The following is a 23,467-nucleotide window of genomic DNA, read 5'->3' on the forward strand; positions in this document are numbered from 1 at the left end:
TGATTTTGTGACGTAATTGTAAGTCGCACCAGATGACATCACTGGGTGAATATAAATGCTTTGAATGTTGCTATTATGCTAGATAATTACATACACATAGGGGAATTAGTGAGGGTTAAACATTTGATTAGTTATTTCCATGTTTTAATTACGTTTTGTGTTTGTTTTGCTTAAGTTGACCAATTGGGCCTATGTCAAGATGGCCGACTTTTGACTCGACGTGACTAGTCGCCATTCTACAAGGTTTCGGGTGAAGTGCGCCTGCGCCACCGCGAGCAACAGTGGCCTCGTCCTGACCCCATGCAAGATGTACCCATCAAGGTCGTAATGGGAGAATTGCCAGAACTTTAAACAAAGGACTGTCTCTTAAACCGGAACCAGCAAGTGTGATGACCTAACCAAATAGACAATGTGAGAACTTCACCGAACGACCCCAAACCCACCAATCAGGACTGCCTAAAACTGATTCTTGCTACATTTTGACATTAAAATCATTATAAAAGATGGTAGAATAGTGAGCTGACACATGTGCGAACTTATGGTTTCTTTTCCTGACGTTATGCTGACGGAGAGGACGGTGACACTGCTGGACAGCTGTTTTCCCTGAATCTTTGACAGACTGAATTGCTGCCTCATTTTTGATTAATTAAAGACTTTTTCGACTTGATTGACTTTGAGGACGACTAATAGCCAGATTAGGTAAATATGATGTTCCGTGGTTTGATTAACAATTTATTAAAATTTGCAATTAATTAGATAAACAAAATTATTATTTTAACAAACCAATGTGTTGGGCTGTTCATTGATAGAGAAAAGATTGAGATTAAATACAAGAAAAAAGGATTGAGTCACCATTACCCAAAAACAACTCATTTGATCTGTCGACTAAATGGAAGGAATATCTAGAAGAGCAGAGTTTAATAAAGGTATTTAATGTATGGTCTTTAGGTAAAAAGGTATTCCTTTCATGTCAGCGTTTGGAAAACGTATCTCTCCCATAAGTGCAGATCAGAAATGTGTAAGTGTTGGTGTTATGGGCCCCACCAATGAATGTATTGAGTGAATGTGCTAGTGCGATATTTGGTCTGTGACGAAGGGAGAATTGGAAATTCCACGCTGCATCACTGGTAGTGCCAAATTTCCTGCAAGTGCAAGTTTGACATCAATTCCATATGAGGTTTGAGTTGTACACTTGGGGGTTATTTGTCCATCTACCAGTTCAGGGCGCAGTCAAAATCTTCTGTCCAAATAAGCCTCTTGTCCAAATAGGGTGCAGTTAATCTCATGATGTTAGGGAAAAAAGGCGATCATCAGTATTCAAGGAATAGGTATTCACAAGGTGGGTGTCGAACCCATCAAATGAGAAAGTCACAATCACACCTAAGGGATCTGTTACCACCGTCTGCTCTAGAAACAACATCCCAGCCGCAAGCTATGTCACCACCCATGCATAGTTGGAGTACGTAGCGTTATACGTATACGCCCCTGCCAGCATTTTCCCAATCATGTGTCTTCTGCCCTGAGCAGGTGGGTTTCTTGTAACATTGCTATCTGTACCTTGTATCTCTGCAAGTAGGAATAAACTCTGTGTTTTGGAGCTGCTGTTCAGTCCTCGAATATTTCAGGTTATTAACAGTCTACTTATGTGTGGCAGAAGCACTCAAGAAGAGCCATCCTTAAAGAGATCTTGTTTGCCATGATACCCTCAGTGTATGTGTGTTTCCATGTGTCATATGACTACTGATGAAACCTCAACCTCGGCAACTTTTGAACTTTAACACAGATCTCCTTTCTGTGAGCTACCCCTCCGCCGTCCCTCTCTCCGCAGGTAAAAAGGGCCTTGACCACCAGACTCCCTTCTGCCCCGATCTTCCTGACAGAGGGGGGCAACACTGCCATGTGTGCTGGTGACCCACTTTGTCCAAATTTCCTGCTAAGTCCATACATCCTCAGGCTGCTCAAAAAAGTGGCTTTTCCCCTGGGTTATACCCTCAAACCTGCTGGGAAATGTAACATGTAATGGGGGTCCAGTGTCCTACGTTTTTGCTTCACTTCAGCATTGGATTTGCAGCGTGTCTGAACCTTACTGGTATACTTGGGGTGTATACCTATAGTGTGGTTCTCAAATGAGAGTCGTGTTGCTATCCTGGCTGCTGCAAGGACGCAGTCTCTGTCTTTGTGGTGCTGTAATCTGGTGATCAGGGCTCTCGGGAGGACACCCAGCAGGGGGCTCAGCCCCCGGGCACTGTGCATCTGCTCCAATGCAAACAGTAGGGACAATTCTTCAGATCGCTGATGCTCATGGAACCACCTATCCAAGAAGGCATCTGTGTTGGCACCCTCCGCCTGCTCTGGTAGCTCCACAAAGCTCAAGTTATTATGGCAGGAGTGGTTTTCGGCATCCTCCACCCTTTCTTTTACGATCATCACATCTGTAGTCAGTTTTGCCATTTGGTCCTTCAAGAATTTGACTTCAGTTTGTAGATCCGAAACAGCCCCTACACCATATGAATTTTGTCTGCCACCTGGTGAAGGCCCACACTTAGCAGATTCATGTCTATGGAAATGTTGCCAATTTTCCCTTCAAGGGCCGTTTGCAATCCATGCATTGCTGCAAAGAGCCCAGCAATAGAGGGTTCTTCTGAATGCGCCTCCAGTTCATGCACCCATTTGTGTTCCGTCTACCTATAAGCTCTTGAGGGCAGGCTCTGAGCAGTGTTGCACTGCATAATAGTATGGCATTGGGGCCACTAGGATGCTGTGTTGTTGCACATAGCGACAATAGGGCCCCCTCTCTCTGTCCTCTGGCTCCACTTCCAGCTCAGTAGAAGGTTCCTGGACCCCAAACTGTTAACGTGCACACACCCGCTCGGGCCAGGCAGACTCCGCCAATCCACCCAGGGCTGATCCACAGAGCTCTGTTCGACCGTCTCTGCCCAAGTCCAGCCTAACCAGCAAGGGTCAGCCACAACAGCCGCAACAGCCACAACAGCCGAATCCATATCGCCTGTCAATAGCACTCAGATGGTCGGTCGGCCTTTCTCAGAGAAGGCTTCCTCACTACACCCCCAGCAATACACTCACCACTGATCCGTTCTTTGTTTTTTTCATGGGTTCAGGGGCTGCCTCCGTGCCCCAAGAGGCAGCCCTCGTCACTATAGGTATGCGGCTTCCACTCGCATCTCCGCTGGTCATGCTCCATCACTGCAGGTGGCAGTCTTCCTCAACTCTCTCCACACCGAGGCATAATCCGTACCTGTTGCGCTTGTTCCTGCTTCCACCTCCAACATGGCTCGGCCCCTGGACTTCCCTACAGGCTCCTGAAGGAGTGCGGGCGTGTCTATGTGGGATGACTCGCAGCCCTCTGAGTAGGCTCTCAAAGGTGTACGGCTGTCCATCCGCAGCTGTTGTCCGCTCATCGGTCTACCTGGAGCAGCACTCAGTCAGTGGAGCTGTCCATCCGTGGCCCCAAGATGGCCACTGTCTTGGCACCTCAGTAGGCCGCAAATCCATCCCCCCACCCGGGGGCATCCTATACTCCTCCAGCACAAGAACAATAATGCGGTTGGGTGGGGAGACAGGGGAGAATCATTTCAGACTGGATTGGTGCCAGTCGTAATTCAGGATGTAACAGGATGAATTTGGGGCCTCTAGAGCTCCTGTATCTTACCTTCAATTGGCCATCTTGCGTGTTCACACCCTTCCTTGATCTTTTTATTTGGTCAATTTTTGATAATAGGAGTAAGGACTTCCTTAAAAAAGGGTGCAACCCTTAACCCACACTAGGTGACATGCTTCATCATGGTGTTGCTCCTTCGTGAGCACCAAACACATGCTTCAGCTGGTTCATCCAGAGTTCTTGGAAAGGACAATTAGATTATTCTCTTCACCTCCTTCTTCTTTTAATCTTGCATAGGATGAGTCAAAACAATGAATAAATAAATACATTTTTGTAACCACTCCCAACATAATGCTATTTGAACTGAGTAATTTGGGAGACCCTTCATTCGGGTCACTTTCACATTCTCTGTTGAAGCCAGTTGAAGCACTTATTTGGTGCTCATGAAGCAGCAACCTCCATGACGAAGCATGCCACCTAATGTGGATGAAGGGTCACATCCTTTATCGAGGAATTCCTTATTGTCTAGTAGACTATGCCCCCTGGCCAGGCTACTTATGATTCTAATCAGGACTTTAAGTGGGCCGGGTCCTGTCATTGCTCAGCACAGGTAGATCTAAAAAGCAGGTGCTAAGACAGGTCCCTATCGGGCTCCCCATTTTGCCCTCACCCTCGGTGTGAGAAAAAAAATCTACTCTGCAGCAGTACTGCTTCTGATGCAACTTCTAAGACTCGTTATAGTTCTTTTACTGTTTCACCATGTCAGAACTGAATAATTTTCATTATGTTATACAACAAAGCCATAGTTGTTGCTTATTTATCTTATGGAACTAACAACCACTGACAAAGCCAATAGCCATTCCTTGTTGTAGGTGGAATGTTACTTGTTGTATTACATATCTGGATGCAATTACAGAAGCAGCAAAACACACGTCCAGCGACACATTATGCTAAGCACAGATTTTTAAGGTATGTGTTTATTATTAATTACATCGACCAGGCCCATTTGAGAGACCCCCCTCCCCCCAAGTTTTTTCATCCCACTTAAATCCCTGATTTTAATGCACATATGTTAATAGTGATTTTTTTATCTTGCCCTTTAAATTCTTTAATTTTATTTAACCAATTAACATTTACATTCAGAATATCTTTTTTAAATCAGTGCATATATACACACTTTAATTATTCCCTTTTTGGATATTGATTTTAAGGTCACATTTATGCCGTCACGTTCTAGTGTTTAAGTCGGGCACGGGTGAAGACCAATCACTGGTAGGCAAGCCTTTACGTAATGCAGATTTTGCGCATCTTGTGTCAGTCAGTATCGCTTGCGCGCCACACACGTTAGTGCTTTTTAACCAATCCTGACCCTGTGCGCACGCCACTCGCCAGTCGCCACACAAAGGTAAACTCATCTGCCATTCTAACGTAGCTGGAGGGTGTGGGGCTTAACGGTTTATTTAGTCGGCCGCCGAAGTTGAGCGGGAGAACCAGATTCGAGTTTGGCGGGAGGCTGAAACATCCTGCGATTCTGGACAAATCACTGGAATCTCCCCGGGCCGTGCCTAAAAATGAATGTGTCCGTCTGTAATGCAGCTGGTGCTCATGTAGAGAGCTCTAATACTTTACGGTCGAGTTGGGGCTATATCAAACCACCACCCCCAAAAAATAAAAAATCTTAGTGAGGGTACGATAATAGTCTGGATCCTAGTTGCGGTCCCCCAATCCTAATACCACAGATAACTTCATAGGGATCGTTTTTATGGTCTGCCGGGCTGTAAATTTAAACTGCGGGACATTTTTAGGCATTTTTGCGACCAGTATAAATAAGTCTGTTACCTCTGTCCGCCTGAATATATAACAGACATGCCAATGCAGGTTATGTGCAGTGTAACAGCAACCCAGTACACCGTACTCTGATATTCAGATAATTTTGCATCAATTGGTGTAATATGGTCTGACTGACTAAATTATTTTATGAATGCCTTGAAGGAATTTGGAACAAACATAATGATGGCCGATATTTTGTTTGTCTTTGTTACTCGGTCCTCATTACTCTGTAACGGATATGACCAGAACATGTTTTTATACTTGACTACTACAGCGCAAACCCTATATATCAAGAGTTGCCCAACTCGATACTACCCTCATACATAGGCATACGTTGACAATCATAAAGTACAGTTCTACTGTCTATAATTCTAAAAAAACATCTCTTTACTTAGGTTTACCCAGGGAGATTGAGTAGCATTCACTGACATGCGTTGATTCTGTGGTCAGCTTTACGCTTGATCTGACAATGATCAACGTGGTAGGTGTTGTGCTTCACCCCTGGCTTTCCTTTAGTAAGAAGGCTTGCGGTTGTAGGTTCCCAGGGATTTATACTTTTTCTAAACAGAATTTTACTTACATATTTGCAATAGAATTAGATCGTTCTGATGATAGCACATAAATGCATATAGACATCGACTCGTGGCAGAAACATGCTGACCTTAATGAGCATGTGAGGAAGGCATCTTAATAATTACCTAATTCTCTCCAACTCCTTCTTTTAGTCAAAACACTGTCTATTAATCAAGTAAACAAATAACCAGTGCAAAATATAAAGTTAAGCATAACCATGCAATTTTAACAGACTCATTTCGGAGACCTTCAAATTCTCATATTTGAAAAGACTCCAAGAGCTCTGGATGAGCGAGTTGAAGCATTTATTTGGTGCTCAAGAAGGAGCCACCCCCTTCATGAAGCATGTCACCTAATGTGGGTGACGGATCCCTTCCTTTTTTAAGGCATTTTCTAATTCTATTAACTACAAGCTATCAAATATAAAGGCCAATGGGGCAGATTTACAAGCCCCTTGCGCCGCCGGTGCATCACATTGCGTGACGTACCGGTGGCGCAGCCTGCTAAGTGATATTTACAAGAACAGGTAAAGTCACCCTGTGTGACTTAACCTGTGCTTGTAAATATCGCCCCTGTTCACGCAACACTTTGTGTGTTAGGGGCATGACATGGGTGTTGCTGTGGGTATTTCCACGCAACACTCTTGTCCACTGATGCATTTCCAGATTTACGAGAAATCGTAAATCTGGAAATGGGTCAGAATGCTATGCCACCCTAGGGGTGGTGTAGCGAGGTGCAACGAGGAGAAATGTTTTCATTTCTCCTTGTTTTTTTCCTCTTTTAATGCGTGCTGCATTCTACAGAACACATTGGAAGAGGAAATCACCTCAATTAATTGTTTTTGTGCAGGAAGGTGCCCCTTCCTGCACAAAAACAATGTCCCCTACGATGCAGGCATCCTTGCACCATGGTGCAAGGGTGCCTGCGCATGGTAGCAGTTTGCGCGCCAGCGCAGGGAGAAGTCCAGTGATGCGACATATTGTTGTAAATATGTTGCATCCCTGTGCTTCGAAACTAACGCAGCGCGGCGAAGCAAAATGACTTGGGGCACCGCGCTACGTTAGTTTCTTGTAGATCTGCCCCACTGTGTTTACGTAAGTGTCAGAGCTTACCTGTCTTTTTCTATTTATTCATTTTGCTACGGGGATGGTACTGGGACAAGCTCTTCAAAGGTCGCCTGATCTGTAATACGTTTTTCTTTATGATTTTCAAATGTGGCAGAGTCTACTAAAAAAGGGATATTTTCTGATGATCCAGACTGCATTTATTGTTTCAGTTCACACACCTAAAGATTACACATTTTACAGGAGCTTTTTCACATAAAACTCTTAAGCATGCAGACGCAACACTTCTGTGACTACAGAAATCTAAATCTAAGGGTACTGCTGCTGCAGATGTAAAGAGTGATTTCTCTTCAAGATTGAAGGCCTTACTCACAATAAAAAAAACTGATTCTGAAATGATTTTGAAAGAGGAAAATCATCTGCTTCTAAAGACCGACCTAAAAAATCAAAGAAAATAGAAAAGCACCCCGTCAAACAGTGCAGTCCAACTCGTGAGGAGGTGAAATAGTAAAAAAAACAAGAAAACATTTGGCGCTTTCCTCTGAAAGAAAGTCAGATTCTCAATCTCTGACTCCTTCTCTACGTCCAGAAGGATTGCAGCTTCCATTTTCACTGTCAACTTTCCTCTCATCTTCAGTAAAATTTGCATCATTAATCACACCGTTGACGATAAAGTTTCTCACTAAGGGACATATTATCATGAAAGTGTGATAATCATCGCAAAAGTAACCTAACGCAACCTACAACATCGCAGTCCATCATGGGAAATTTACGCCGTGTTAACCAAGTATTCACAACACGGCGGTACCATGCGATAGTCACTAGATAACCCATCAAATGTCTGCGTTAAAATCAACGCCACGCCGCAAAAATGCGAAACACGAATGTAAAAAAAGCTGCGATGAGGCCAAGCGCGATATAAAAAGCTGCGAAAACCAGCCACAGGCCTCCAAATCCCATGCGTCTGGCGGGAAAATGCACTCTAAAAGCAGAACAAGAAAAAGACACCAGAAAAAATCCAAAGTGCACAGCACCATGGATGCACCCTGACCCAGAGCAGAGGCCAACGCGAACCCCACAACCCCCACAGACCACCAGCAAGGAACAACCGGGACCGGGACAGCCGAGGAGAAAAGGGAGAGAAAGACTGGGTGCAGTCCACAGCAAAACCAGATCAGCGTCACGGAGGTGACAGAACACAACCATCAACTGACACACAAGTAGACCACCTGGAATGCAATCAGAGGGCCAAGGAGGACAATCGAGGAGGCCAAGAGGCAACAACCTAAATCAGGCACAAACCCGCTGCAAACAGGAAGGCTGCAAAGGCGACAGGAGGTGGCAGTCCTGCGCCACAGGAGGAGCTGGAGGAAACCTAGGCCACAGTCATCAGTGTGGAGACAGTGAAAGGAGTAGGGAGTACGGACACAGCATGAGAGGACCGGACACAACATCAACACAGTGAGTAACGAGCATGGACCGGGGGGACGGGAGATGGGCACAATGGCACACATGCACAACGAGGTGTCGCACCCTGCACACCCACAATTACCCTCGATCATGTCCCTCATCCCCGTGGCACACTGCAGCACACACACATAGCAATAACAGCACATCCACTTTGACGACAATGTGGCACAATGTGCAACCCCGACACTGCAGAACAGAGGACACAACTGGCTTCGCACACGCAGAGAAACAGGCCCACTAAATCTGACAGAGCTGGAAACAGTTAAATGGAAATGTACGCGTAAAACCTCACACCCATCATGTAGTCCAAATGTACACTGGCCCTCATCTAAGTCCTGCACCACCCAAACAGTCACAATGTACATTGTCACAGTCTACATGTAACCAAGAAAAATGCCCCAACATACATGACAACACAATGTCAACATGCATCTCCCCTTCACATAGCAGAGGGACACACAACACCTCCAGACGAGCACAGAAGACCCCACATCAGTGATGCTGGAGAGGACCACCACACCTTCGACACCGACGCCCTACAACAGCCCATGGACATCCCACGCAACCCACCACCAGGACCAGGACAGCCAAGCTACTTAGAGGAGAACAGAGCCCCTGCAACAGACCACACATTATGAAGCACCCGCATGGCTGGCTCACAACACCCCAACGACCCACACATGGCACCCCAATGCCAGGTGTCAGAACGCCAAAAGGAGGTGGCCCAACAGGTGCGGGTTTGGTCTGAACCCATGGAAGGCGAGCTAGGCCACATACGCGGGTGTCTATCACCCGTCAGGGACAATCTACACCCTACAAAGATGACCCCCACTGCCATAGAGACACATGCAGATGCACATTTCCAGTGCAGAACCACGCCCAGGGGCACACACACACACATCAGTCACACACCCACTTTGGGTTTGCGTACGACGGCTCAGTCCACTCCCCTTACAAATTGAGTGGGTGGTCCAACCCGCTGCCTGCAGTGACATGTTCGCGTCCGCTGTACACAGTACAATGTAATGTCGTAGAGCCCAGGGCCCTCATGCATACAACAAGACCACAGGGACACATGCAGATACCATGTTGAACTGGCCACGGGCACGTGCGCCCTGCCCCTTTATTGGCAGGGCCACATGTACAGTGACGCCTGTGCTGGATGTGTGTGGGGTGAGTATAAGCCAACCCGCACGGAGTGCTTGGTGCAGGCAACAACGTGAACAGTGGACACCAGTGCAATGGAAACTGAAAACACCAGCATTACAGAGTCAACTGCTGAACAACATGGGTGGAGCCGGAGCAAGTACAGAGGTCACCCTATATACAGTCAGGAGGTTCAGTGAGTTGCAGTGCACTGAGGTAGGGGCACCAGGGCTGAGCGTGTTCATGTGAGATATTGTCTCGGATTGTGTCCCTTCGGGGTATCCCTGCTGCAGCTGCAGTAGGGTGTGTTACACCTGCCACGTCTCGCCCATCATCGTCCCAGGTCCTCCACACTGCCTGAGGTGACAGTTGCGTCGGTAGTCCACAGCGCAATAGCCAGTAATAGATCCGGGTGTGTAGCTTGACTACCACCTCCAGTCTGCATTCCTGCCATCGGGTTGTTGCCTCCTGCCCTCCCATTGTCTGTGCCTTTTCCCGTCCGCACACTTGACACATCTTCCTCATCATAGTCCCAGGTCTTTCCCACTGCATGAGGTAACATTGTTGCGTGCGCTGTCCACTGCAGAACAGGTCCATGAGTTGTGGTGCACAGAGTTAGTGGCCCCAGATGCAGTGCTGCCGGCACAGGCACACCGCCACGGGACGGTGATTTACGGTGCAGTGAGATAGGGACACCAGAGCTGAGCGTGTCCTCTTCGATGTCCAACATGAATGACACAGAGTGTTTCAGGGGACAGTGGAAGGTGTTCTTCCAGGGCCTGATGCAGATGGCAGAACCAAGCAGACACAGGCAATATGTAGGAGATGAATGCTACAGACACATACTTGACAGCAAATCAGTATCGGCTTCATGATGATGATGACAACACCAAGGCCATAGTCTCACACGCCACCAAAGCTTAACCAGGGAGTGTACATGGATTACGGGGCACAGAGTAACGGTACCAGTGCAGAAAGGGGACGCAGTCTGCGACGATTGCTGTACAATGGCATAGAATCTGCCATAAATAAATCATGTCTCAGTTCCACATGTGTGACCTACTTGTCCGCAGTGCAGTCCGGTGCCAGGGCTCCGCAGGGGCCCACAGCCACGTGTCGTTGGATTGCTATGCACAGAGTAAGTGGCAGAAGAGCAGTTGTTGGTAGTGTTCCATCACCTCCGTAACGATGATCTTTTCTTCCTCTGGACTGAACCGCATCTTCCGCTTACTCCTCTCCTTGCGTACAATTGTACACACTCTGAAATAAGTAAATCAAGACTCAGTTCCAAATGTGTGACCCACTTGTCCGCTGTGTATGCCGGTGGAGTTTGTCAACGAGAGAGGAGGACTGAGGGCCTTGCTCGGGTAGGCCGTGATGGTCTGAGCAGGCTGACAAGGTCGCGGGCCTCGGGCTTGGAGGTTGCCTCGGCACGTGGTGGGCCCTCATTGACACACGCCGGTGTCGGCAGGTGAGCAGTGAGGCCTGGCTGCGCCGGGGCGGGCAAGACGGGTTCGGGGACCAGCGGCCCCGGGTACAGCAGGCGCACGGGATTGCAGGAAACTCCGCTCAGGACGACGGCGTAGGCCTCGTGGCGGGGTGAGAGGCGCCGCCCTGGCAGAGAAGTTGGGCATTCCGGAAGAGGACCACTCCCAAGGCTACGTGCCTTTTATTCACACCCCTACTCTGGCCTGACGTACGCAAGGCCAGCCCACTCCTCTCACACTTCAGGGGGGGCGTAACAGGCTACATTTCCGTGATATTCTCCACTGGCTGAGGTGACATGGTTGCGTCCACTGTCCAAAACACTCCATACACCAGCGGTGTATGTCGACATGGATATGTGTGTGGTCTGCATAGTCCAGTCTGTCCAGCACATCCACGCCACACTTGGCATTGTGTACATACTCATGCATGGGTCACTTGACTCCTTCGCACATGCCTGGTGCCCACCTCTTAGCACTATCTGCTATGGTGTGGCCGAGGTGCCATGCCGTTGATAGCTAATGTACATGGCTGGCCCAGGTTCCCACAGTGACTTGTGCTGTCGTGTCAGGTGGGTGTGCATGTTCTATGTGAGCTTGTGACATGTGCATTTCCTGTGTCGTGTGTTGCATGATTGTAGAGTTAAGGTGTGTGGTGTGTGCATTTGGTATTGGCCAATGAGCAGTGCTGTCGGAAGGTGTGGGAATCATGCACACTGCCTGGGTGGTTTGCGGCGGCGTTGGCGGGGATTCACCGGTGGTCCACTATTGCCAGGATATTGGTCGGATACGTGGGCTTTCTGTTGTGCTTATTGTGTGCAGTGTTGCCAGGGGCCACTAGTGGGACATGTGTGCAGTCAATTATCCCCTGACACGTGCGGGCAGCCAGTTGTGGCGTACACGCCTTGCTTGGTCTTAGGCTGTTCCTGCGCAGTGTGTGCGAAGTATAGATGATGAAATAACAAGCTGATTGTGTCACCGATGGCCGTTGTGAGGAACTTGTATTGGCCTGGCTGTGTGACTCCTCTGAGTCAGGAGGATGTTGGTTGGAGGGTACCAGAAGCAAACAGGTGCAGCAAGGCCATCAGCTTGGTCTGAGGGGGGATGTTGGTTGTCCGCTGTGTTGGTACCGTCAGCCTGTGGGCAATGGTAGTCAGGATGAGGAGGGTTGTCCCTTTGAGCATGTAGTGGGCAATGACATTCTCTGGTGTTGGGTCTGTGAGCTTGGTGCATTTTTGGAGGGTCGCTGTCTTTGTCTGCGCTGCCCCAGTGTTAGTCAGGGGGGCGGTGGGTGTCTGAGGGGGTGGGGGTGGTCATGGGGGTGTTGGCGGTGGGTGTTGTGGCCCTCTTGGGTGTCAGGCACTCATGTTCAGTGGCTCCATGGCATCTGTTGTTCTTCAGGTGTGGCTGTGAGTTGGGCTTCCTTTTGTGGTGCAGGCTGCCTTCTGACTTTGCACCAGGTCAGAGCTGGTGTTATTTTCCTGCAGCTAATGTGCCTTATCGCATGTTTCGTGGTCTTTTCACAGATCTGTCTGATAGTTGAGAATGTTGCAGAGTGGTGTTGTCGCGGCTTTTTGCTCGGGAACGCCAACTCTGCATCTCATTAGCGATAGTTGTTGGGGTCATCTGTGGCGATGTTTTTTGCGGATGTTTTTGCGGGAAAACTGGTGATATCGGCTGTTAGCACCAGCTTGTGAATGGGATGATAAGTTCATCGGGACTTTGGCTGCGCTAAAGTGCCGTAAACTCAGAGATAGCTCCTTGAGAATATGGCCCCAAGTTGTTTATGACAACACCGTTGATGAGCAAGAAACTGTCAATGATTACTACAGTAGAAAGACCCATAACTAAAGGGTCCATTAGGATGTCGGGCAGATCGCCACCGCCCAACCGGCGGTGGCGATCCGCCCAAAATCTTACCCCGCTTACCCTCCATTTACCCCCCGCCATATTACAATGGTGAGGGTTACAGCGGCAGACGGAAAGACCGTCTTCCGCATTTCCGCTGGCAGGCAATCGTTCCGATTGCCTGCCGGTCGGAACTCGGGCCTTATATGGTGGCGGTGTCCGGAAGACACCGCCATCCATATCAGGATGCCTGGCGGAGAAGGCTTTTCCATGGCGGCGATGCCGCCATGGAAAGGCATGCGGGAATTGCTTTGGGGGCCTGTTGCGGGCCCCCAGGGGGGTGAAGGCGGTGGGGGGCTGTACTTGGGGGTTATCAATGGTACCCCCCCTACATTGGCATGCACAAGGTGGCAGGCACGGCGCGGTGCCTGTCACGTTGTGCATGCCAATGCACAACATTCACATTTAACATTGTGGCGGGTGCTGCTTACAGCACTGCCAGCCACAGTGTTAAATGTGCGGAATGAGACCGCCAGGGTGGTGGCCGCATCCTGATGGGCACAGCGGGACCGCCGCACCTCTGGCTGTTGGTCCCATTCACCGTTACGGTGTCCGCCCGCCATCGTAATGGGCCCCTAAGTCTCATCCTTCAAGTCCTGGTTGACGGCCATGCCACATTTGACGACACTGACAAAATCTTCTGTTCAACAAGATTACTATAAGCTACTGTCAACGACACCTATAACTTTGGTTTTATAGACTGAAGCTCTGTCCACAACGTTGCTTATGCGTACATTAGCCAGTTCGACTTGCAACAATTGAGCCCTGCATACATAACAGAAAAACCAAGGGTGAAATGTCAAGAACATGAAGAATATCCCATCTCGCGGCCAATGGAAGGCTTCCAAGAAGAAGCTGAACACAGAATACACTATAACCCAGTGGTTCTTAACCTCTGGTCCATTGACCCTTGGGGGACCACAAAGCCTTCTCAGGGGGTCGGCGCCTGCTTAGAAAATTAAATCATATTAACAGGTTAGTAAAGTGTATAAATAAAGAAGCAAAATGTAAATGTTATGTAAATGTAAAGGAATTTGAAACTAGAGCCTAAAAAGTAAGTACATATTCATGGAGTGGTTTCTGGTAGCAGTGCAAATGCATCCAACAGAATATAGTATGGATGATGAGTGGCCTCAATTGAATTTAGAAAACCTTCAACCTTCCAATTGAAATTAAAGTTTTGATTTTTTGTATATTTGTTTGTGATTCAAATAAAATATTTCATCATTTGTGTAGCTGTTTGGTGTATGCTTGTGTCTATATTTTGTGTGCATTGTTTTGCAGTTCAAATAATTAAAAATGCTTATCAGGGGTCCTCGCCTCCCATTAAAAACTTAGTGGGTGTCACCACATTCCAATAATGATTCAGTGGGGTCCCCGGGTTCCAGTAATGATTAAGTGAGTGTCCACAGAAGTCAAAAGGCTACGAACCACTACTATAACCCATTCTATGATGGGATAGATCTTGTCATGGTGTCCACAAGACACTTATGAACGTATTATGAGGAAGAACAGTACTATGACCCCTCTGATGCAGATCCCCATTGAGGTAGCATGGTAGTTGAGAAGATGATCACTGACTGTTACAAAATATTTCCAGGAAAATATCAACAGCTGACTATGCCAAGCCAACAGACACCTCATGAAAGTACCACTGCCAGCCTCTTCAAATGTGCAACCATCAAGACCGTCTTTGCCTACAGTATCAGCAGTACATGTACCTCAGATTAGTGCAGCACCTGTATCACCAGTCCAGACAGGGTACCTTTCTGATTCTGGCCAGAAAGATGGGGACATTTGAGGGCATTCAAACCAGCCAGAAAGCCCTAAATATAATGATTATATAGCTCGACCACAAGATTCTCCTGTTCCGGCCCCACAACACATGATATTGAGAGTTTTCCCACTACAATTGAAAAAATATCCAAATGTTTTTTTTTGCCAGTCCCTGTACGAGGCATTGATCTCTTTCTCTACCATTTTAAAAGTCCATAAGAAGTCTGGCAGAGCCATCCTTATCACTCATCATGTATGAAAGAAGGAGATCAAAGTTCTGCACAATCCTTCAATTGTGGCAGAGATAGTCCCACATCCAAATAAAAATATAAGGTACAATGTGGAGGGATGGCTAAATAAAAATATAAGGTACAATGTGGAGGGATGGGCATAAAAATTAGCAAGGAGGCGTATATGTTTCTTAATAATGGCATTTCTTTATTTTCAGGTTAAACGCAGGCTGCTGTTTTTTTTCTTTTTCGCCAGAGTAACTTCCCGTAACGTCGTCTTCTCTCTTTTCTTTCCTTCCAGTTCGCGTACTTCATATTGAGCAGGTCCAGTGGAACCTCAAAGCAAGAGGAGCAGAGAGAGCGGCGGTAGGTATAAAGGTTTTATTACAAAAACTGAAAGTAAAGGCACCTTCACCGCACCCGAGTTTTGAGAGGGGGGATTTTCCTAAGTAGGTGAGAAAATGAGGGGAAAAAAAGAAGAAAAAAAACCATAATATAGGAAAAAACAGATCTCTCCTTTTCCCTTAACTAATGTGGGCTAAAGTGGAGGATCTCTATCCCCTTTCAAGGAGCCCTTAAATGCGTTCTGTATTTTCTTCTTGGCTGATTATGGTGACACACCTCTGCTTAATGGTCACTCTTTCGTGAAAACATACTCCCACAGCAACAAAAAAAATGCATATTTAACTGATCGAGACTGAACCAAAGCCCACCTATACTTCAAGTAGGTTCAGTAAAGTAAATGCAAGCTCTGCACTAATGAGCAAGAAGAAGAAAAGAATGAAAATTAAACAAAAGTTCCTGTTTTCCTCCCAAGCTCTTTTCATCCCCCTCCCCCTTTCACTGTGCCACCCCCTCTTCAGGGTTATGTACTGCAACTGTCACAACTCGGCTTTTACATATCCTCTGTGGGTGATTGCCACTCCTCACTCCACTCTTCAAGACTACTGTCAGCTTCTTAGTCTTCGCTCCTGCACTCGCTGGGGTAGTTTTTAAGTCGAGGGACCGCCCGGTCTGCCGAAGGCAGAACCGGAAGTCCGGAGATCTTATGATGCTTAGAGTGGCTATTTAACCCGCCCCTCTTTTTGGCTCTCCTCCATTGGCTGGCTTCCTAAACGGAGGCCAGCCATTGGAGGAGAGAGCCGTCCCTCCAAATAGGCTCCGTCTTTTTCAGATTCGGGGGCGTGTTCCGTGCTCTTCTTTCCACTTTTTATCCACGCCCTTTTTAGGTCTCGGCTCGAAGGCTGCGCTTGCGCAGTCTCGCTCCGAGACCGAGATTTAATGTTTTGGAGAAGAGGGGCTTGAACCCGCCCCTCTTCTCTCCTCTTCTCCATTGGCTGGCCTCTTAAATGCCGGCCAGCCATTGGAGAAGAGTCTTTGTCTCGCAAAACAAGCCCCGTCCTTTTCGGATTCGGGGGCGTGTTTTTTCGCTGGGCGTGTTTTTCTCTCCTCCAGCCAATGGCAAGAGGAGAGAAAAGAAAAATACGCCCCCGAATCCGAAACCGCCGCTGCGTTTCTCCGAGGCATTTCTGCTTCGCCTCGGAGAAAGGCGGCGGTGTTCATGGCTCTCGCTGCCCTATCCTCGCAACCTGGAGCTTGTGGTGAGGTGTGCTCTGATGTTTACGTTTCCAACTCAGGTCACAAACCATAGCACGTTTAAATCCTGGTTTCTCCACTTGACACCAACCGTGTGATCTTGCGCAAACCACTTTAACTCCCGGTGCAAAGTTCCGGATTCCCCGGGAACGGTCTAAGCTCCAATATTAAGCCTTATCTTGGAAGACTGCATCCTCCTGCACTGGAGCCGCACTGTTGGGGTCCCCTGTACCCCAGGATGTGCTCGGTGCTGGCAGAGCTGCAGAAAGGAGGTCCAAGGGTCTGTCCCTGCCGCGCCGCTCCTTATGCGCCCTTGGCTCCTCTGTGCACTGCACCCTCAGCTGCAGCGGGTGGAGAACGAAGGATCCGCTGAAGAGTGGGCGCAGTGCCCTGGCACCCCCGGGTCCGCACGGGTCCAGCTGGGAGTGCGAGGTGAGTGTGTGGGGTGCCACAGGTGCACTCTTCTTCCCCTGCAGTTAGCCTTGCGGACCTCTCAGCTATGGCACAGTACCGGTGCTTGACACGGATCCTCCCCCCTACCTTTAAGTACAGTGCATCCGCCCTACCCAATTACAGCACCATTTCCACCCCCCCGCGGCCCCTTGTGCGCTCTATTGTTTGCTAACAAGCTTCTGATGCAATTTAAGAGCCGCCAGACTCTGGCAGGCCGGGAGGATGTGCCTTATTCATGAGGCGCTGCGGTGGCGAACCTTCAAGTCTTGGCACCTCCCACAGTGCCCTCGTGTGATGGGCAAGGCGCTATAGGTCACCCCTCTAAAGGCAGCTCAGTGTGTTGGGACCCTACTGCAAAGAGTACCGTTAAACCCAGGCTGTCATGATTGGGCAGATATAGGCCGCAATCCTTACGAGGTCGATATATTTACAGCCATATGTGAAACTCAACCTGTTATCCTTCGGAGATCTATATAATCAGGGCCACTTGAATTATGCGATTCTGCAGCCGCAGCGTTTTCCACATAATTATAGATTTGCCCCATTTGCCACTTGATCCATCCACTGCTGTATCTGCAGATTTTAACCAAACAATGCGTCTAGTTGAATCGCATCAAACGTTACTAAATATGTGGCGATCCCTGTTTCCGCACAATAGAATGCCACCCGCAAAGGTTGACTGGTTATCCATCCTTCAGTTGTTTATGACCGTATTTGGTTGTTAAACTGGTACCAATGAGGTAAAATCTTTTGCCAGACAGTGTTAGCAAGTATAAAAAAAACACAAAATAATGAATCAATACTATAAAAAAGTGCCTCATTATACTGCATAGTTGCCTTTTTTGCCTCCTAGTTTGGTCCTCCCTTTCTGCGTCATTCGAGTGGCCTAGGAGATAATAAATATCATAATTCAAATTAGGCATGTCATCTTTCCGAGGTCGATAAAAATAGTCCTGCAGGTGACACAGCCTTTAATCCTTCTGAGGTGCAAGAGCACACAAAGCGTTTCCCTTGCAGGAGCATATGAGAGTGATTAAGCTATTGACATTGTAAATAACAATGCAGTTTCTTTAAATCTTTTAAAAACAACAACATAAACAAAAATAATGTCATGAGCAATGCCAATAGCTCTAACTTTAACAATGCCGAGACCATTGCATTGTAATTGCTTGTTTAATCCTTTTTTCGTACTCTCAGTAGGCTTCTCGTTTTTGGTGTCTTCCTGGTTCTCCTGGCTTCAACTCTGGTCTATGCCGTCCTTCCTTCCTGCTCAGCTTCTATAGTTCTCCTTTTCTCCGCTCTTCCATCGTTTTGATCGGTTTCCCCTTCTCTCCTCATCACGTTGTGCCTGTACAAAGAAGGGGTAGCCATTCTTCAGTTTATTTAGCTCTGTTTGTTTTTCCCAGGTTCAGCAAGAGTCGTTGGACAGAGCCGGAGGAGGTGCCGATACGAGAGGTAAGGGGGGTTTGTGTAATGGGGTATTCCTGCCATGCCTCACATCCCCCTTCCCTAACTTTCTTGCCTGCAAGAAAAGAGTTTTGTGGATATCTAGATGAGTAGTCCGCATTAGCCTGATCTTTCCCTTTTCTTTGACGGGTGGTAAATCAGAAGGGTTGCAAAGCCAGGAAATATCTCAATAGCCTGTCATTGTGTTCTTTGTTACGAGATAACCACTCTAAAGGTGCATGGTCTGTGTAAAGGATGAATTCCATACCTTCCATGTAATACCTTAGTAATTCAATAGCCTATTTGATGGCTAATGCCTCCTTTTCTATGACCGCATATTTGGTTTCATTTGGAAATAGTTTGCGGCTGATATAAATGATGGGCCTTTCCTGACCCTGTAAGTCAACCTGTGATCAAACAGCCGAGCCACTAGGCTGCTTTCCGAGGCATCAGTTTGTAATAAAATTGGTTTGGTGTAATCATGTCTAAGGAGGAAGGGTTGTGAAGTAAGAATGTGTTTCAACTGATGGAAAGCCTGTAGAAAGTTATTTTTCAGTCTCTAAATTCTTTTTCAAGAAGTCGGTTAAGGGGGCAGCTATCTGTGAAAAGTCCAGGATGAATTTTCTGTAGTATCCTAGGATGCCTAAAAAGGCCCTAAGGTCTTTTCTAGTTTTGTGAAAAGGTACTTGTAAGATACCAGATAATTTTTCTTCCTGTGGTTTGATGCACCCAGGATCCTCCAGAGACAATAGTATTGTAGAAATAGTACTTTATTCAAGTAGGACTTGACACCCCAGCCTGCTAGCCGCACCTACAGCCAGGCTCCAGTATAACTGCCCAGTAAATCCAATACACACATTCTATAGTGAAGCTTGGTACTAGCAAGATTCCAACAGTATGATGTCATATAACAATGTTAAAGTAGAAGCTCAGAGGGAACACATTACAATGGCTAAAGAAACTTACAGTGACTTTTCACATATAGGAAAGAGAGAATACCACACATCTCCCTTCCGATAACAATACATAAAACCAGAAAAAATCATAAATAAAACATCTCTAAAGCTGTACAAAATCACCCAAATATTTCGGCTTGACACGTGGCCTTGTACTCTTTTCTCGCTCCACGACATCTCTACAACCTTTCTGTTTATGTTGTGCATCCCTTTATAAAAAAATATCAGCAGAAGAAATAGCAAGTTTAGCAACCCTGTTTAAATTCCAGACCCAATGATCTTCTGTTCTGATGGCATTCTTAAACACTTTAATGACTTTCATGGGTTGTAGGAACTTAGATCCCCCAGGGGCATGACCCTTACGAGGACTACGAATCTTAACTAAGTCTCCAACCCTCACAACTGTTTTTTTTACGGCTTTCCTTGTATCAAACATTTCTTTATTCATGCACATTTTCATAACTTCCTTTTCAATGCGTTTCTGGTCACCTTCCTCAAACATGGAATCATAAGATTCACTAGATATCCACGAAGGGCATAACATAGTGGAGGGTTTTCGTTTGCGAAATAGCTCAAAATGGTTCCTCCCTGTCATTAAATGGGGAGTCAATCTTTAGCTTTTAACCTTGTTTTGAACTTCCGAATATCAACACTTGTGCTTAGATAAAGCTCTCTGAATGGTCTCTTTGAGTACCCGATTAAACCTCTCAACTATTCCATTGGTCTCTGGATGGTAGAGAGAAGACCTTTTGTGTACAATGCCCCTGTCATCCAAGAACGTAACCATTTCTTTGGATGTGAATTGAACACCATTATCAGAAAGTAATTTTGAAGGATAACCTTCTCTTTCATAAACATTATTAAGAAATGTTATGATATCTTTCGTCTCTACTGAGTTTGTAACCATAACCTCAGGCCTTCTAGAATAAACATCAAGAAGCACGATGACATACTTATCTACACTAGTATGCTTTATGGGGCCCAAAACATCAATAACCACCTCTTCCCAAGCTTCCTTGAGAAGTAACCTTAAAGTCATCAGTTGGACACAAGGTTTCAAGATCTTATCACATCTACTGCATTCACCGCATTCTCGAACTACCCTCTCCACCAACGTGTCCATCCCAGGCCACCAGTAGGTTTGTCTAAGAATCTCTTTAGTTTTAGACATCCCAGAATGCCCATCGTGAGCGAAATCTAAAAGTTGTGACCATAAAGAGGTTGGGGGAATCAACCTTGTACCCTCGGGCGCGTGGCTAAGCCGCGAAGTGCGATGGCCGCAGCTTAGCGGAGTTCTGCCACTCCTAACCTTCCCCCTCCTCTATCCGGCACACATATCCTGATTCTGTGTGCAATTCATCGATCTGAAGGCTCTGGGACCGCAAACTAGAGTCGGCTGGGCCCCAACAACAACTGGGGGCTGAGTGCCCAGCGAGACCTGAGCAAGGCCTGCTTGGGAGGCGGAGGCCGGGGCCTCAAGTAGCGGTGGCGGCGGCGTGCTCGCTCCCTTGCTGAGCGGAGACACCTCAGGCTCCTGGGCTGGGAAGCTCCCGGAGTGCTTTCCTATTCCGGCGGACCCGGAGACTAGACCGAGCTCCCGGAGGTGGGCGCAGACGAAGCGGCGGCGTGCGGCTCGCCGGGGACTTTATTGACGGCGAAGAGGAGGAGCTGCCCCAAACACCAGCATAGGCCGACCTGGGTCTGCCACCGCCTCTCCGACGCACAGATCGCCCGGGGGCCGCCCGGCGTGCGCCTCCCCCCCCCCTCCTCACCCCTATCCAATGGGGCGGGGGCTGTGGAAGATAGCGGAGGGCCCGTCGGGACCGACAGAGTAGCTGCGGCTTGTGGGGGATGGCGGAAAACAGTGGACCAGTGGAGGAACTGAGGTGGAGTGCGGGGGCCTCTGACTGCCTCGTGGCCCCGCGGCTCGTGCCCTGATCATCGGAACGGAGATACCACCTGCAGAGGACCTCAACAGAGAGCAGGTACCATGGGAGTGCCGACGCGAGGGCCCAGAGTTGTGTGGACGCCTCCAGCGGAGCCAAACACACCATATCCTATGGCAGTGGGAAGACACGTGGTGGTGTTTAGTGAGAGAACTGCTGAGCCCATCTCATACTGGCGTCCATAGCGATCTGAGCAGACAGTGACCGTCACGGGGGCGGCTTTGGTGCAGTGCTGCGTGGACACAGAGAGTCAGATGGCGTTCGGCCCATTCGTTCCCCGGAGAGAGCTGCCAATACATCTGGCTGCACATCCCACACCGCTGATCCTCCCGGGCCCATGTAATAAGCATCTGCAGCGCTCCTGGACATACCGGACTGGAGCAATAATCAGCCCACCCTAGATAGAGCCTAAGTATGGGTTGGGCGTGGCGATTGCTGGCCTCCGCCTCCCATCCTCCCGAAAGTGGATCCTGAGTAAGGACGCTACTGACTGGACCGGTGGGGTGGTGACCCTGCTCACATCCCCGGGCACGGCTGGGTGTCCCGGTTGCCAAGGAGTTCAACCCATTGCATGCGCCTAGATCAAACACCCGATGCGCAATGTCGTCCAACAGAGGCAGCAAACCAGGACAGCAGACCAAACTGGACAAGTAAAGTAAATGCAAGCTCTGCGCTAATGGGCAAAAAGAAGAACAAGATGAAAATGAAACAAAAGCTCGCGATTTCCTCCCAACCTCCTTTCCTCCTCTTGCCCGTTTCACTGTGCCACCCCGCTCTTCAGGGCCACGTACCACAACTGCTGCAACTCACCTGAGTTGCGGCAGCTTGTACACGTCCTCCGTGGGTGACCACCATTCCTCATTCAACTCTTCAGGACTACCGTAAGCTTTTGCATCTTCACTCCTGCACTTGCTGGGGTAGGTTTCTTCTCCTTTATTCGTGCTCTACGTTGGCTTCTTGTTTTCGGCGTCTTCCTGGTTCTCCTGGTTCCACAGCTTGTCTATGTCGTCCTTCCTCCTCGCTCGGCTTCCGTAGTTCCCCTTTTCTCCGCCCTTCCGCCGTTTTGATTGGTTTCTCCTTCTCTCGTCATCAGGTTGTGCTTGTACGATTAAAGGTAGTCTTTCTTAAGTTTATTCAGCAACGTTTGTTTTCCAGGTTCGGTAAAAGTCATTGGACGCAGCCGGAGGAGGTGCCGCTACGAGAGGTAAGGGGGAAGTGTAATAAGGTATTCCTGCCGCGCCTCACATCCTAGAAAACACACCTGCTTGCTTAATAGGACATCCTAAAGCCTACTCAGTTTTAATTCAAGCTGCATAGCAGATATCAAGAAATTCTTCGATTACTTGCAGTGCACCACCAGGAAAGCAAGTAGATACCTGGATAACATTTAAAAGAGGGTGTTTGCGATGGCTGCACTGTCTATCATTTTATTTTGAAAGCAAAAACTCACCAACCTTGATTTCAAAGTTCTGCATGAATTTTCATAAAATTAAGGGGCTTTCTGTGAGCATTATACATAGCCTAAAAGTGTTACATTTTGCTAATATGCATAATCTTCTTAGCTGGAACCACTGTCGGTAATGCAAGCTGAGCTCACAGCATTTCCTTGGAGCTCCTATGCTAAAAGTAAATGCTTTAGTGTTAATGAATTATATATACATTTCTGAAAAACCTGTACATATGAATCTTGTCTGTACTGGCAGACAAAACTCTTTCACTGATCCATACTGTGGTACAATAAACTGGCAGGCTAAGTGTTTGAGCCACAGAGAGTTGGGCCCATTTGTCCAGTGGACAAAATAAACCTGTTACTTTTGACCATAGAGACTAGGCCCTGGGCGCCTGAATAGGAATTCCATATCCCTTCCATAATGTAGGGTGAAAAGGCCTCAATTTGCAGTTTTTTAATTGGGTTATCCATCTATTATAGATAAGTTGCTTGTCGGGGGAAACAAGTCAGAATGAGCAAC

General features: G+C 47.7%; 1 protein-coding gene across 2 annotated transcripts in view; it reads left to right on the forward strand.

The window, feature by feature from the left end:
• Nucleotides 1-4,979: 4,979 nt before the first annotated feature.
• Nucleotides 4,980-23,467, forward strand: part of LOC146822744 (cytochrome c oxidase subunit 4 isoform 1, mitochondrial-like) — a 342,020-nt gene continuing 323,532 nt past the window's right edge. Inside the window, exons 1-3 of one of the 2 annotated variants that reach the window (XM_085606931.1) lie at nt 4,980-5,024; nt 15,402-15,466; nt 18,556-18,604. The gene's annotated coding sequence lies outside the window, so the exon portion shown is untranslated. Of the gene's footprint in view, nt 5,025-15,401; nt 15,467-18,555; nt 18,605-22,679; nt 22,702-23,467 lie in introns of those variants that run through there. The other variant, XM_085606932.1, reaches the window with a different exon arrangement.

This window comes from Triturus cristatus, chromosome 5_2 (genome assembly GCF_964204655.1).
Source record: "Triturus cristatus chromosome 5_2, aTriCri1.1, whole genome shotgun sequence".
NCBI lineage: Eukaryota > Metazoa > Chordata > Amphibia > Caudata > Salamandridae > Triturus > Triturus cristatus.